This window comes from Camelina sativa, chromosome 18, assembly GCF_000633955.1.
Source record: "Camelina sativa cultivar DH55 chromosome 18, Cs, whole genome shotgun sequence".
Classification (NCBI taxonomy): Eukaryota; Viridiplantae; Streptophyta; class Magnoliopsida; order Brassicales; family Brassicaceae; genus Camelina; species Camelina sativa.
In genome coordinates, this window is record NC_025702.1 from 10,451,947 (window position 1) to 10,466,581 (window position 14,635).

General features: G+C 35.9%; 1 long non-coding RNA gene and 1 pseudogene across 1 annotated transcript; both read right to left on the reverse strand.

The window, feature by feature from the left end:
• Positions 4,186-6,195, reverse strand: LOC104761019 (annotated as a pseudogene).
• LOC104761020 lies at positions 8,488-10,168 on the reverse strand. Its single transcript, XR_763072.2, has 2 exons — positions 9,690-10,168; positions 8,488-9,372 (listed from the first exon to the last, which is right to left on the reverse strand). It is a non-coding gene; the product is annotated as an uncharacterized LOC104761020 (long non-coding RNA).

The window sequence follows — 14,635 nt, forward strand, 5'->3', positions numbered from 1 at the left end:
TTTCTCTTCTAACCCCGTTTCTGATGGATCGGGGGTTTTGAGAAGCTCATTCCCTTTCAGATAGAATTTTACATCTAACGCCCATGTCATATAATTTTTTCCAGAGACATTAAGAGGGCGAATTCAAGGTTTGCCAAGTTTAACATGATTACTATATAAATAATAAAACAATTTGTTAAATATAAAATTTTATGAACCACTTTTGTAAAATCTTGTTTTCACAATAAATATAAACTATAAAAAAATATAAGCTATATATTATATTCATAAATTAAAACAATCAGTTTAGGAGGCATAACCTTCCATATGATTTAAAATATATAGATCTGAACATATGATCAAGGAGGCAGAGCATACCATTATGATCAAGAATGTAGATCTAAATAATCAAGGAGGTAGAGCCTACCATTATGATCAAAAAGTATATATAGTCTTTTACTCTATATATAATAGATATAGTAATATGTATATAAAATAATTAAATTTAAACAACTTTAATAAAACTTAAATGTTACCTTAAATTGATGATGGATCACAAATCGCTTATGCTCAAACTTGTATCGGATCGAGAGTCGTTCGTGATGATAACGTGTTGTGAACTATATTATAAGGTTGGAGGGAACAAGATGTTTATTGTAAGAAGGATCAAAGGAGAAAAGATATAGAGAGATGAGTGTATGAATTTGAGAGAGAAAAACTTGAGAAAAACTTACAGAGATAATAAGACTTCTCACTACTACATTTTTTTCTTCTACATGACTCCTATTTATAGAGGGAGGAGACAAAGACAAGGATAAAGAGGTTGCTGACAAGTGGTGTACAAGTGTTACATGCAATGCATGAATGAAGACACTTGTTGTGATGGATTGCATGAAGAGGGACACTTATGCACGTGATGTATACTCACACTAATTCTATAATACCATTGAAGATTATTTTGCAAAAACGAAAATCTACATCAAAAACTAGAACTAAAAACCATAAACCATATGTAACACCCATGTACCGAATTTCCAAAATTCGGTAAGGGTGTCGATCGACACTGGAGGTTGTGTCGATAGACACCATGTGTGGTCTGGTCAAACCAGTTTGATTTTAATTTTTGGTTTGCATGGTTGGTTTAGGGAAGCCCTAAGACTCGAGATCTAAGTGAGAAACTCGACTTCCCATGTATTTTTAGCCGCTTTTAAAACTTCCAGAGAGAAAAGAAAAAGGGAGAAATTTTCAGTGAGTTTTCTTGAGGTTTTTGGAGATTCTTTGTTTATCTGGGTGAGTTTTCTTCCTCGAGAGTGTGGATTCAAGGCGAGGGACGTGTGGGGAAGGTTCATGTGGTTCTAGCTTCGTCGTTTGGGCTTAGATATCTCTGTTTTGGCAAATGTGAGTGCATGACCATGACTTATCTAAGCTAAGATCTCTGTTTTTGTAACTTTGTGTGTTGTGTGATTGTTTTCCTTCGAGTTTTATGTGATTTTTGTGGCTCCTAAGGCTGGGATTCATTTCTGGGGATGCGTGGGACGCATGAGAGGTGTTTGGAGGCGAGCTTCGGAGCTTATAATTGAAGAGAATCGATGCTCGACATTGGTGTCGCTCGACATCGGTGTCGCCCGACACCAATGCAAGGACGGCACGAGGGCTTTGGTGGGTGTTGTTCGACACCATGTGTAGGTGTCGGTCAACACTACTAGGGTTTTCGGAGATGTCTAGCAGGTGTCGGTTGACACCCTCTAGTGTCGGTCGACACCCTTCTTCAGCAGTAGTTGATGATGATGGCTTTGTGTATTTTCTGGTTTGTTTTGTTGTTTGTTGACTGTGGCATGAAGGGATCTTAATGCTTGTGTGTATAGCCCAGTAGATGGGAGAATTTCTGTTAATACTTATGCATCTCATTTGTGTTGCGCTACAAGTAATAGCAAAGTGTGATTGTGAAATCAAAGCGATGAAGAGGAGGATGTTCTAGAGGCTCGGTTATTTATTTGTTCTATGCTTCTGTTAGATTGCTAGAATGGAACATTGTTGTCTATAACGGATGTTAGGTTGTTGGTTCTATGACGTTGTGTTGTTGCTTAATCATTGGCTATTGTTTTATTAGTTATTGGATTATTGAAATTTATATATGTTATCCGCTATTGTTGAATGTGGTTAGGTTGCTAGTGAGTATGAGATCACTAGATGTTAGAATATTTTTTAAAAAAAAAAATGGGTTGGGTTGTTTAACCATAAAACAAAAAAAAACAATTAGAAACAGCAAAATATCTGATATGCATTTTTTTTTCAAACATCAAACAGATATTTATATATCTAAACATATGGAAATGTTGATTTGGTTAACTCTCATTCTTAGTATATAAAAAATAATCAATTAAATGAATAATTAAGGGAAACTGTTTCCCTTTTGAAACATTGGCCGACTGAAAAGGAAAAAAAATCAGAAAAAAAAGTTTCCCTAGATCCAAATCAACAATATCTTTCATCGATTCATTCGACTCTTACTTTTCAGTGAAGAAGTAGAGCTACGAAGCCCAATAAGAAAATCAATGATGTGTCTGTATTTTATAGGTTTTAACCATAGTTTTTATATTTGTTTTGAGTCTTTTATTGAGTCAAAGTGTGTTTTTAGAGTCTTTTTAGTCTTTTGTGAGTCTGTACAGGTTCTAGGATACTTTGGAAGGAAAATGAGTGTTTCGGGGATGAAGACATACATCTGGAGCCAATTTAGTGAAGACTGATCGGATTAGCAAGTAGATGGAGCAAACACAGAAAAGGCATCGAGGATCGGCTGATCCTCATTCGGGATCGACCGATCCCGTACCCGAAGCAACTTTTCTTTTTTCGTTTTAAACCGACTTTTAGGGTTTTATTTTTATATTTAAGTTAGAGGCTCGGCCTTCAGAGACATAAGCTTTATTTTCAGAGACTATTTTGTATTGAGAGCTGGGGGAGAAGATCTCTAATCCTTCTTGACACTTTGGAGTAGATTTCTAAACCCTATTTTCTATTCTTTTGCAATTCAATTATGCTTTCTTCATCTTTGATTTGTTGTTTCTGTTTCTCCATGTCTGAGTAGTTTATCTATTGGGTTTCGGGTTTCACAGGGGTTTATGATTCTCTAATGATGGTGTTTTAGATTTGGAGTTGATCTCTTTTGTTCTTTATTTATAGTTGTTCTTAAAGCCTAAACTAGATTAGCTACCTAGTTTATGATCATAGGTTTAATTCATCGTGGCACCAAAAGTGTTGTTGAGTTGCTGGAAAAGAACTTAGGTGAGCAAGGTGGACCTTAGCCAACGAAAGTTGAAGTTGAGGCCCCTTGTGAACAAATCAAACTTAAACTTTATTGCTTGCTTGGTTTGCTAGGTCCAAACGATGGTTTAGGGTTTAGTAAATTCATTGCATAGATAGTTAAAGCTGCGAAAGTAGGTTAGCTTTACAACCGTGATTTGAGTTCTAGAATGGTGTTTAATGCATCCCCATCTAACCACCTTAGTCCGAGAATTATATCCCCATAGATTCCCTGCGCCCAATATTTCCTTCTTGATTCAAAAACAATTTATTTACTTTCCGTTTTTAATTGGTTACTTTCAAACACAAACTTCTTTTGTCTTAGCTATATTTGATCTTGATAATTTCATAGTGCAATTGTTTGGTTTCTATAGATTTGATCTTGAAGTGTTACAACGATACCACTAAATCATGGTGGAGTACACATTGAGATTTAGTTGACCTTTGATCAATCAAATATCCATTGAAGAAATGTTAGGTTATCGATTAGATGCGTGGAGCTCTACCGAGTTAACAGATAAACGCGTGGATTCCAGCTAATTCGGGTCGGGTAACCGATTCTAACATTTTTTATCACAAAATTACCTCTTCTAATTTTACTTAATGTTTTCCTGCTTACATAATTGAGGGACAATTTCAGTATATAAAATGAGGATTTTGGACATTTTCACAAACTCTTTTTTTAATTATATAGAGATTAGGTTTTCCAAAGGTCTTCGAATAGAATGTGACAACACTGGCCCAAAATACGTTGTTTTGCGGTTATAATTTTATAACATAGCCAAATCAAACTGCTTTGCGATTACGACTTTATTACCAAACAACAAAATATAAATATACATATACTTATATAACATAAATTAATATTAGGTCTTACAAAACAAAAAATAAATAATGGCATAAAAGTCGAGGCTTAACACATAAGAAATTCAAATACATGAATTACAGAAGAAACAAATTACATAAATATTATTAGTAACCATATAACTTACCGGCACATTTAATAGAACACGCTCTGCCAATAGATGTCACATATATTTTGCCTTGACAAGGGCTTTTACAAGAATCACAAAGTGGTCGATAAAATATATTTTTGCCAAGAACTTTGATCTCCTTCCCATCTTCTCTGAAAATTTGACCCGGTTTCACATATGGCTCTTCATCAAATAAGCAGGCAATGTGAAGAGTAGTGCAGCATTCGTTGCACCAATAGAATAATTTAGTGTTTGTATCTCTTAGGTTACGTTCGCAGATCTCGCACCAATCTTTCTAGCACACTTCTTCCCCCCATAAAATTGTAAGAAAGTGTTTGTCGTGCTTATACCTTGCTTTGTATGGTGTGGTAACACACTTGATACAAATAATAAAATCGCATTTGATGCAATTAAATTGTTTATAACATTCTGATTTGCATACATCACATATTGGCTTGACGTCTGGGTGTAAAGCTAGGAACAAGGAATGTTCGTGACCTTGGAAATCAAATGGCTCATAAATTGCAGCACACCGTACATCTACACCGAAATTGCATTCCACTCTGGGGCAAATATAAACAAAGCCACCACAACAACGATAACAAGCATCACATCCGAAGCAGTCAAACTTGCTACCAAAATCATCCACAACGATTAGTTTAAGTGGATGAGGATGTAACAAGTGTTGTATCCTGCGAGGTGATTTTGCGCATGTTTCATGGAGGATGAACTCACACTCCATACAAGAATAGAAGTTACTTTCAAAGATAGGCATAACACATGCTTGACAAAGCCTGTTTTCATCATAAGGTATGCTAACCTGGATCCGAAGATGGTGGTCATGAAGAAAATGAAGTATCACTCCTTCATATATCACCTCGAACGGCCCAACATCTAGTGTTATATCATCTTCTTCTGGCACACCTTCAAGTTCAACTCCATCCCACACATCTTTCCGTAGAGCACAACTTACTTGAACAGCATAGTCATCACATTTGTCACAAGTATATGCACCAAAATCACCGTCAATATTTTTACGACAAACTCCACAAGACCACTCTTCATATTGGAGAGAAGAAGTGTAGGAGATGCGATGGTAGTGACGTGATATCTTGATGATGCGTGGAGAATACATACAATCGTTATGAGCAACGAAACTACATTTGAGACAAACGTAGGTGGGATTACGTTTTCTGATGAGACCACAAACGTTGCAAGTTAAGGAAGCCTGTTTGGGAAAAAGAGTGAGAGGATGGTCATGGCTTTTTGGTTGGTCTACAACGAAGGGTATTGACTTCATTGCACAAGTTATATGCATTACAATATCACATCTGGTACAATAAAATACCAGAGCTCTTGCTTCTCTTCTACAACATAAACACTCTATGATGGGAGCATTAACGTCACGATAGTAAAGTTGGAGAAAATGTTCGGGATAGTTAGGGTGTTTGATTTTAGATGGAGATTGGACGCATTCTTTGTGATATATTCGTTCACAGATGTCACATAAATAATAGTCTGTGCCAAAATTTGAGCCTATGCAGAGGCACCCATCATTGATATAGAATTCTTTGTTGTTGCACCAATACAAAGGAAGTATCGAATGATCTTCATACGGCTTATCACTTGTTGTAGAGACGATGTATTCAGGGGTAGAACTGACCGGGAAAATGAAAGAATCAGATTTACCTTTCAAAGCTCGTGGATTAGGGCATAAAAAAAGTGGTTGAAAAGGTAGGTCGTCGTAGCTGGTTGCTTCAACGAAGGAGGTTGGGCTTTGTGTTTGTGGTATTGGTTCGTATGTTGGGTGATGATATACCAGAGATAGTTTACCATCATTTTCCACCTCATGAAATACACCGATAGAATTCATCGTTTTGGCTAATTTTGATAGCTTTAGGTGAAATGATTTTTTTGGTATTGAATGATAGTATGATGTTTGTTTCTGCTTCTCCCACATATATTGGTCAACTAGTCAGTCTTGCACAAGGGTTTCTGCTTTATTTATTAATTTTGTTTTAAATTATCTACTGGTGGGTCACCCAAAAAATTATCTGTCGATCAGGCTAAGCGATTCAGATGGTTGTGTTTTGATGCATAATTGCATAGCTCTTAGCTGTATTGATTCTTTTGTTGATGATGCTTCATAAATCTTGTGTGGGCAACAGAGAGTATATTTACAAAAGTTGCAAACGCAAATCGCTTCTCTTCAAAGTAGAAGTTTCTAAATGTAAAATACAAATACAGATATACATGCAACTCTTCACGGAAGCGAAAGGTCTGCCAAGCATCATTCAATGAGCACATGCACATGTTGCATCACACTAAATGCAAGAGTGTATAGTGTGGACAACAGCGCTGCATCAGTGTCATAACGTCGTTTATTAAATGAGCCAAGAAAACAATCGGACCAGACAAAAATATCACAATCCGACTTCACCAATCAAGAAAGCTAAGGCGAAACGGGTGGACAATGTAAAAATATCTGACCTGCCGACCTCATCCAACTTGGATTGACATTATCTATTAACATTATCTTATACATACTAAAAAATTGTTTTGTTTATGTGTCGGTTTAAAAAAAATTCACACAATTTTGATTTATCTTAATAATAATCAATATATAATAACAATCCGAATAAATGTCATCAAATTAAATCATACCGTTTCAATAATTTTTTTCAAAAAAAATTGTAGAAAATTTCAGTTGTGTGTTTCACGAAAAATTGCGAGTGTTCATTGTAACGTTTTTTTAATTGCAACTGTTCACTATAAAATTATGTTTATTCGAATATTCATATCTTTTGTAATCTATATATTTGCTTGTTTGAACTGTTTTCACTTTTTGTCATCACACAAAATAATATAAAATTTTAATCTCAATGGTTTTTACACCTTTCTAAATTATTATGTAGCATTCATTCTTTTAAAAGTAAAAAAATTTCTCCAATTCTTGATTTAACAAAAGATTTTTGGAAAGATGAATTTACAACTTTAGTTAATTTTAAATATAAATTTTAATAAAAATATCTAGAGTTTTTCTTCTAAAAATTAGATGAATTATATAGTGAATATTGGATTTTACTTTTGAATATTGAATATGGTAATAAAGATGTCTTCTATTTAAAAGTAATATATATGAGTTGCATACATCAGAATTTGGATGTTGCTTAACAATACTACAAAATCCAGATTTGAAAAGATATCCTGAAGATATAGAGCATGAGAATCTTCAGATTGCGCTTGAACAAGAGAAAATTTGAGAGAAAACAAACAACCAAAAGAAAAAAAAAACAATCTATGATTTAATGGAGGGGGGGGGGTTTAGGGAAAAGTTTGCACAAGAAAGAGTTTTTTTGGACTGTAGATTGTTGCGTCGTATATACTTCGTTACTATACGGTTTAGTTATCAATCATCTTCGGTTCACCCATAAAAAACGTTATCAATCATCCCCAAATAAAATCAAAATCTGAAGCTGAGAGAATTTGAGATTTCTGGATGAAGGGGAAAACGAACCAGAATCAAACTTAAAAATCTGAAGCTCCAGCTCTGGCCTTCACCGTTTTGCTTTCCAGATACTTCTCCGGCTCAATGTTGTTAATTGGATACGCCTCCGACGACTCTCTGCTCCTACTTGGGGGAGCAATTTCCTCGGTACTTCACTGCAAAGTCTTTGTTTACCTTGAATACCTTGGTCTCTCCCCCACGTTTTCATTCTCCAACGACCTCGATCCAAAATCTGGTCCACTCTTGAAGATTAGGCAAAGTCTGTGGTCTTCTACGTGTGCCTCTTTGCCTCGCTGCTTGTCTCGTGGAGACTCAACTTCTCTGGTCGCCTCCCTGTCTTGTGATTCGACTAGACAGTATTTCACATCTTTAGCTCTGCCCATGGCGCTTTGTTTACTGGATACTTCTTCGGCATTGCTTTGCTTACCAGTTTCTCCGCCGCATTTCCTTGCTCCAGCGAACAAGTTTTACACGTCAAGCCTTCCTCCGCCTTGCTTTTAAATCCAAAGAGTCAACCAAGTCTGTTGTCGCCTTCTACTTCAGTTTCAACCCTCACAGTCAGCCACCGCCGAGCTCTAGTGGACACTCTACTTTTATGGCCTTTCTACCTTAGCATAACTTCTTGGTTTGGATATACTTTTATCCTTTGTTTAATTTGGATTGGATAGACTTCTATCCTTTGTCCATTTTTGAATCTTAAGCATCAAGACCTTGTGCCTCCTCTGATTCTGCCCAGCCATGTTCAGGAGAGATCTTTGGCTACATTCTCCTGCGTAAAGGAGATCTTCATCCAACCTACATCCTTGATTCCATGACTTTTATGTTGTGGCTCTTGTGTTACGCGGCCAGTCATTGTTCTGGTAGGATGTTCTACAAAGAACTGTTTATATGTTGGTTTTAACGGCTCATCAAATCGGTGCTTTGTCACCTCTCTTTTGACAGCCAATTCTGGGATTGTTTTGTTTGCCCTAATGGTAGATTCAATCATGTGCAACAAACCATTTTGTGTGTTTGTTGTTGTCCAAGGCGTCAACTCACTTCTGGGCTCTAGTGTTATCAAGGTTCGAGGACTTCACGATGACGTTTATTGCTTAAGTGTTAGGTTTGCCTTGCTCTATCTATCTATCTACTTTTACCCTTTGTTTTGCTTTGCTTTTGTAGCAGCAAGTTTGAAAACTTATGAAAGTTTTTGCCTCTTTTGGAGGATGACTAGTAATTTAATTGTTTGGGTGCATAAAAAAAAATAACTTACCAGATAAGGTGCTCCCGTAGCCAATTTTTCTGCTCTGTTTCCTGCTTTGTAGATGACAAATGCTTACCATGATGAAGTTCAGTTTGCGAAGAAGATGCACCACCTTGTACCTCATCTTTTTTCTCAGACTTGTCCTCTTTCACCTCTTCTTCGTTCTTTCCCTCCAGACATTTCACCTTACTCGACGCTTCCCCTACACTAGGCTGAATATGAGTATCCTGCGTCGTGGTTTCTACGACTACGAACCACCGTCTCAACGTTCTCACTCGCCGACGACGAAGAAGAAGAATCATGTTTCCAGTCTGCTTTCTCTTCCCTTTTTCTCTTCCCTCTATTCTCCATTTTTGGGTGTAAATAAACTAAGGCAAAAATAATAGCCCAACGATACAGAGTCAGAGAATCTTCATATTTCGTTTGAAGAAGATAAAATTTGAGAAAAAACAAACAAACCCAAAAGAAAAGAAAAACAATATAGGGTTTAATGGGGGGGGGGGTTAGGGAAAAGTTAGTAATCTACTAATTAAATTACTAGTCATCCACTAATTACATTACAAGTTCTTATACTCCTCAATAAATTCGGCTTCAAATTCCTCTCAATAAGTAGGATTTAAGAGAGTTTACTAGAGATGAACAAATTAGGGGAAACAAACCAGAAAATGAGTGTGAAATAGCTTACCAAATAAGGTGCTTTTTCTGCTCTATTTCCTGCTTTGTGGATGACAAAACCTTACCACGACGAAGTTCTGGTTGCAAAGAAGATGCACCACCTTGTACGTCATCTTCTTTCTCAGACTTGTCCTTATTCACGTCTTCTTCGTTCTTTCCCTTCTGAGATTTCAGCGTAGTCGATTTTTTTCCTTCACAAGGCTTAATATAAGTATCATGCGTCGTGGTCTCTATGACCACCATTACCGTCTCATCATTCTCACACACTGACGACGAAGAAGAATAATCACTTTTTTTTGCCTGCTTTCTCTTCCCTCTTTATCTTCCCTCTATTCTCTATTTCTGGGTGTAAATAAACCACGACAACGATAACAACCCGAGGATACAAACTCAGAGTATCTTCAGATTTCGCTTGAAGAAGGGAAAATTTGAGAGAAAACAAACAAACACAAAAGAAGAAAAAACAATCTAGGGTTTAATGGGGGGGGGGGGGGGNGGGGTTTGGGGAAAAGGTCCCAAAAGAAAGAGTTTTTTTGGATCGTAGTTTGTTGCGTCGTACATATTTAGCTATTGTACGGTTTAGCTATCAATCATTCATGGTTCACCCAAAAAAGGATTTTCATCAATCATTCCCAAATAAATAGAAAAATCTGAAGACGAGAGAATTTGAGATTTCTAGATGAAGGAGAAAACAAACCAGAATCAAACTTATAAATTTGAAACCGAATTTATTGAGGAATATAAAGACTTGAATGTAATCAGTGAATTACTTAATCATCATAGATATTTCAGTTAGCATTAAATTTCTAAAAAAAAATTTTTTAAAATATAACAATATACATTAATCTATACTTTTTTTTTGTGCACCATACATTAATCTATACTTTAAAGTCACACTTTACTGCTAAACTGTAACTGAAATTACATAAATTATGAATTGACTATTTTTTCTCCATTCATTTTCATTCAAACACACAATAAATTGTAATTGTAACTCTTCTAATTAAATTATTTTAGAAATGTAACTTTCATCCCTTGAAATCCTTTTATAACCATTCTCATATCATCATCCACCATATCTTAAATTCTAAATATTTTTTTTTGTTTGTTTGTGTTCTTGCATGAGTTTAAAACTCATGGTAAGAGTGTGATTATATAGTTTGTTCAATATATTTTATATTGTATTCAATTTTATTTCTTTTTATGTATTTTTCCATCATTCTTTGTCTTCTTATTATTTTGAATTTTCAATTACATATATATATATATATATATATAAAATAAAATTTGGTGGCTGTAAAAAATAGTTATCGATGCAGATCCAAAAATACTAATTTCGATCAAAGTCCAATGAAGGAATCAAGCTAAAGAAATCATCTTCATTTTTTACTCTTAATGTTTGATTATTTCGTACATATTCATGTATATTTATTTTATTTTTAAAAGTGTGCAATGTTTTAACAAAATAAACTATTGTAATAGAATTATTAAATCAAATTTTCTTGATTTCCTCTTTTTCGATTTTTGGATGTAAATAAACCTCGGTAAAGATAATAGCCCAAAGATACAGACTCATAAAATCTTCAGATTTTGCTTGAAAAAGAAAAAATTTGAGAGAAAAAAAAAACAAACTCAAAAGAAAAAAAACAATCTAGTGTTTAGTAGGGGTAGAAAAAATTTGAGAGAAAAAAACAAATCCAAAAGAAAAAAAAAAACAATCTAGTGTTTAATAGGGGGTTGGGGAAAAGTTTGTCAAAATAAAGAGTTTTTTGGACTGTAGTCTACTGCGTCGTACGAAACGAAGAAAATGGAGTTTCTAATTTTCTGAGCTTTAAATAATCTTCACTATTTGTATGTCTAAGTTATACAATTATATTCAACCATTCTTATTTGCGTAAACTAATGTTAGAGCTACCAATGCTTGATCCTTAAACAAAGTTTCTTAGGAATATTTTAAATGATATAATTTTAAAAAAATTGTTAAGCGAAGAAGAAACTGTTAAATTTATTTGAGTCTAATTAATGGTAGATCATAAACTTGAAAGAAAATAAGACAAGAAAGAGAGATACTCACATGTTGCGGTTGTGATTTAAAGTCTTGTACGCAAACTTCACCCAAGGACACAAAGTGAAACACAAATCAATCAATAAGTGAAGAACACAAACTGAAAGAAATCTTAAACGTAAACAAAAGTGAAGTGAGCTCACCCGTTTATTGCTAGTAACAAGCTCATATGAGTGATCGGCACCTATGATGTATTTTAAGTTTGGGAATAAATCTTCTCACCTATATCTTTCTGACTTTGTCTGGTTTGGGACTAAATTTTCTATCAAGTTCCAATGGTCATTTATGTAACCAAATACTGTATTGAACAAATTGACTGCTCCAGATCACTTCACCTAATAACCATTACCATCGGTTTCCTGACATTACTTGGTTTAATAACAGCAAATTAAAATTAGCTCATTTCGTTAAAATAAATCAGTTTTTATTACTAAGAAACTCTTAAGAAAATTACTAAGGACCAGGTTTTAATTTTAAAAGTTTAATGAACATCCAAACGTAGAAGAAAGGACGACGACATATTAGTTATTACTTACCCATCAGCCTATGTTCCTTTTGAATATACATAATTAAATAACATTTTAAGTAATGAAAGAATACTTTAGACAATGCATAATTAATTTTACTTTATTTTAAGCCTTTACCACACGCTAAATCGGCGTTAAGACCGGGAGATAAAATTAGTGATAGTGAAAACTACACTACAGATTCTCTTGCGGTGTAGATTATTGGTCAGTTTTGGGTTTGTTATTCCGGAACAAAGACATTTGAACACAACGTCTCATGACACGTCGTCGTCACGCACATTTGAAAGATATGTTTAAAGTTTTTTTTTTTTTTTTCTCAGCTTTTCGTTAACCAAAATAATACAACCAAATCAAAGGCACATTACATTTACCTCTTAAACCAAAACAAATGCAGTGGTTGATCAAATACAACCCTGGAACACTAGGCGGATCAACTACTACCTAATCGAAAACCATTGCGTTTTTTAACCACAGTGAGATAGATAACACACCACGACTCAGAGTGAAATCATCTCTTAAACCACATAAATTAACCTAATGACACGAAAACAAATATTAACACAGAGGAGGCCAAAACTAATACTGAAAAAAGATCAATCCCAGCTATGAGAACTTCTTGATCGACATGTAGAACTTATCCCAATAGCTTCAGCACCCAAAGGCGCATCATCAGAAGAGCTTGCTCTCTCCGGCTTTCATTGTTCCAGTCCTAAACCTAAAACGGACAGTATGTCCAACTGAACCTAACCAAGAGTCGTGAAGCAGAACCGGCGAAATATATGCTTCTCCTAACTAGCCATATAATAACCAGAATGCTAATCATCTAAAGATTAAAAATTAAAGCACAGATTAGCATATCATCACCTCACAGTGCAAATTCTAAGAGCTACAACACGTCCGCCATGTTTCGAGGCACACACCACACCTTGGTCGGACTGCACCAAAAGACACCGCGCCTTGCTGCAATACACCGTCGTGGTTGGAATGAGGGTTAAGATCTGAAGAAAAACCCCAAACCCGACCGCTGAAGCTCATCAAAGAAAAGCTTCATCCCTCATCACTCACCGGAGCCAACAAACCGCCGGAGACAAAAACGACAAGCGAAGTCGCTAACCCAGATCCGCCGAATCTGGCCATAGATTCGACGATGTCCTTCAACATCTGCACCAAACCCGGCGGAGCTTCGCTTCACGCGTCGAGATATCGCCGGAACCACCACCTTCGAGATACACCCAACCGACGGCGAAAGGATAGCAAGGAGCGGGAGAAGACAAGAAAGAAACTATAAAGAAAAAACTAGCGGAGGGAGCCTTCTCCAGCGCCGGAAGGGCAACCGGAGAGGCGGAGCGAACGGCAGCGACTCTCTCTCTCTCTAAAACGCACTACCTCAATATGTTTAAAGTTTTTTTAAAATAGATTATGGTCAGTTTTGCAAATAACTCAAATTAGCCTTATTAATTATATATATTTATTTATCATTCTTGTAGTAAAAGCTAGAAAGAAAATAAAATATCAAATTATTTTTTATATAGAAAATCCTTAAAGTATCCTTTCTATTGTGATCTTAATTATCCTCATCCTGTCTTGGTTAAGCGTTATGCTAGATTGGGGCTTGATCATTACAACATGTCCCATGGGACAAATTTGCAGCTCCACCACCTAAAGAAGTTCAACAAGACAATGAATTGTCAGGCCAGTTACTACATTACTTTGGCTGCTTGCGATCCAGCAAGCATTGATCCAGCTTCACTCGTTACACTTCAGGTTGGAGTTGCTGAAGGTAGTACGGGCAGTTTGAATTTGTCGTGCTTTATTGCTAAGCCTCAAGGTACCCCTACTGACCTCCTTCGTAGCTCTGGAATGGTGGATGATGATAAAGTCCAATTGCCTTGTTGGCCGTCAGATTTCAATGATTTTCAACGATTTTACGAGGTACGTACACACTAGTATTTTCACTTTTGCAATTACCTTCAGTTAAGTAGCGTCTGATCTATGTTTTATTATTTTTTCGTCTGATCTATGTTTTATTATTTTTTGCAGTTCAAGGAATCAGAGTTGCAGTCGAATGACTGGATTCGCCTATATTTGGAACTTGCCCTTTGTGCAAACGACAGGAGGATTGAAGAGAGCGAGCTGTCCCAGTTGCAGATTATCAAAGTTGTAATGGAAACACTTGATGAGCCACTCCAAGCCTCAGCTGCAAATGTCTATGTCTACATCACGTTTAAGGGCTTTGCGTTGGCTCGTGTTGGTGAGATTGGTGAGCATGTTGTACGTAAGGTTATAGTTAGAAGAGCCTTCAATGACCGTACTGGATGCTTGACTGCCCATGGTGGGTATGGCTTTTCCATTGGAGAAGTAGCT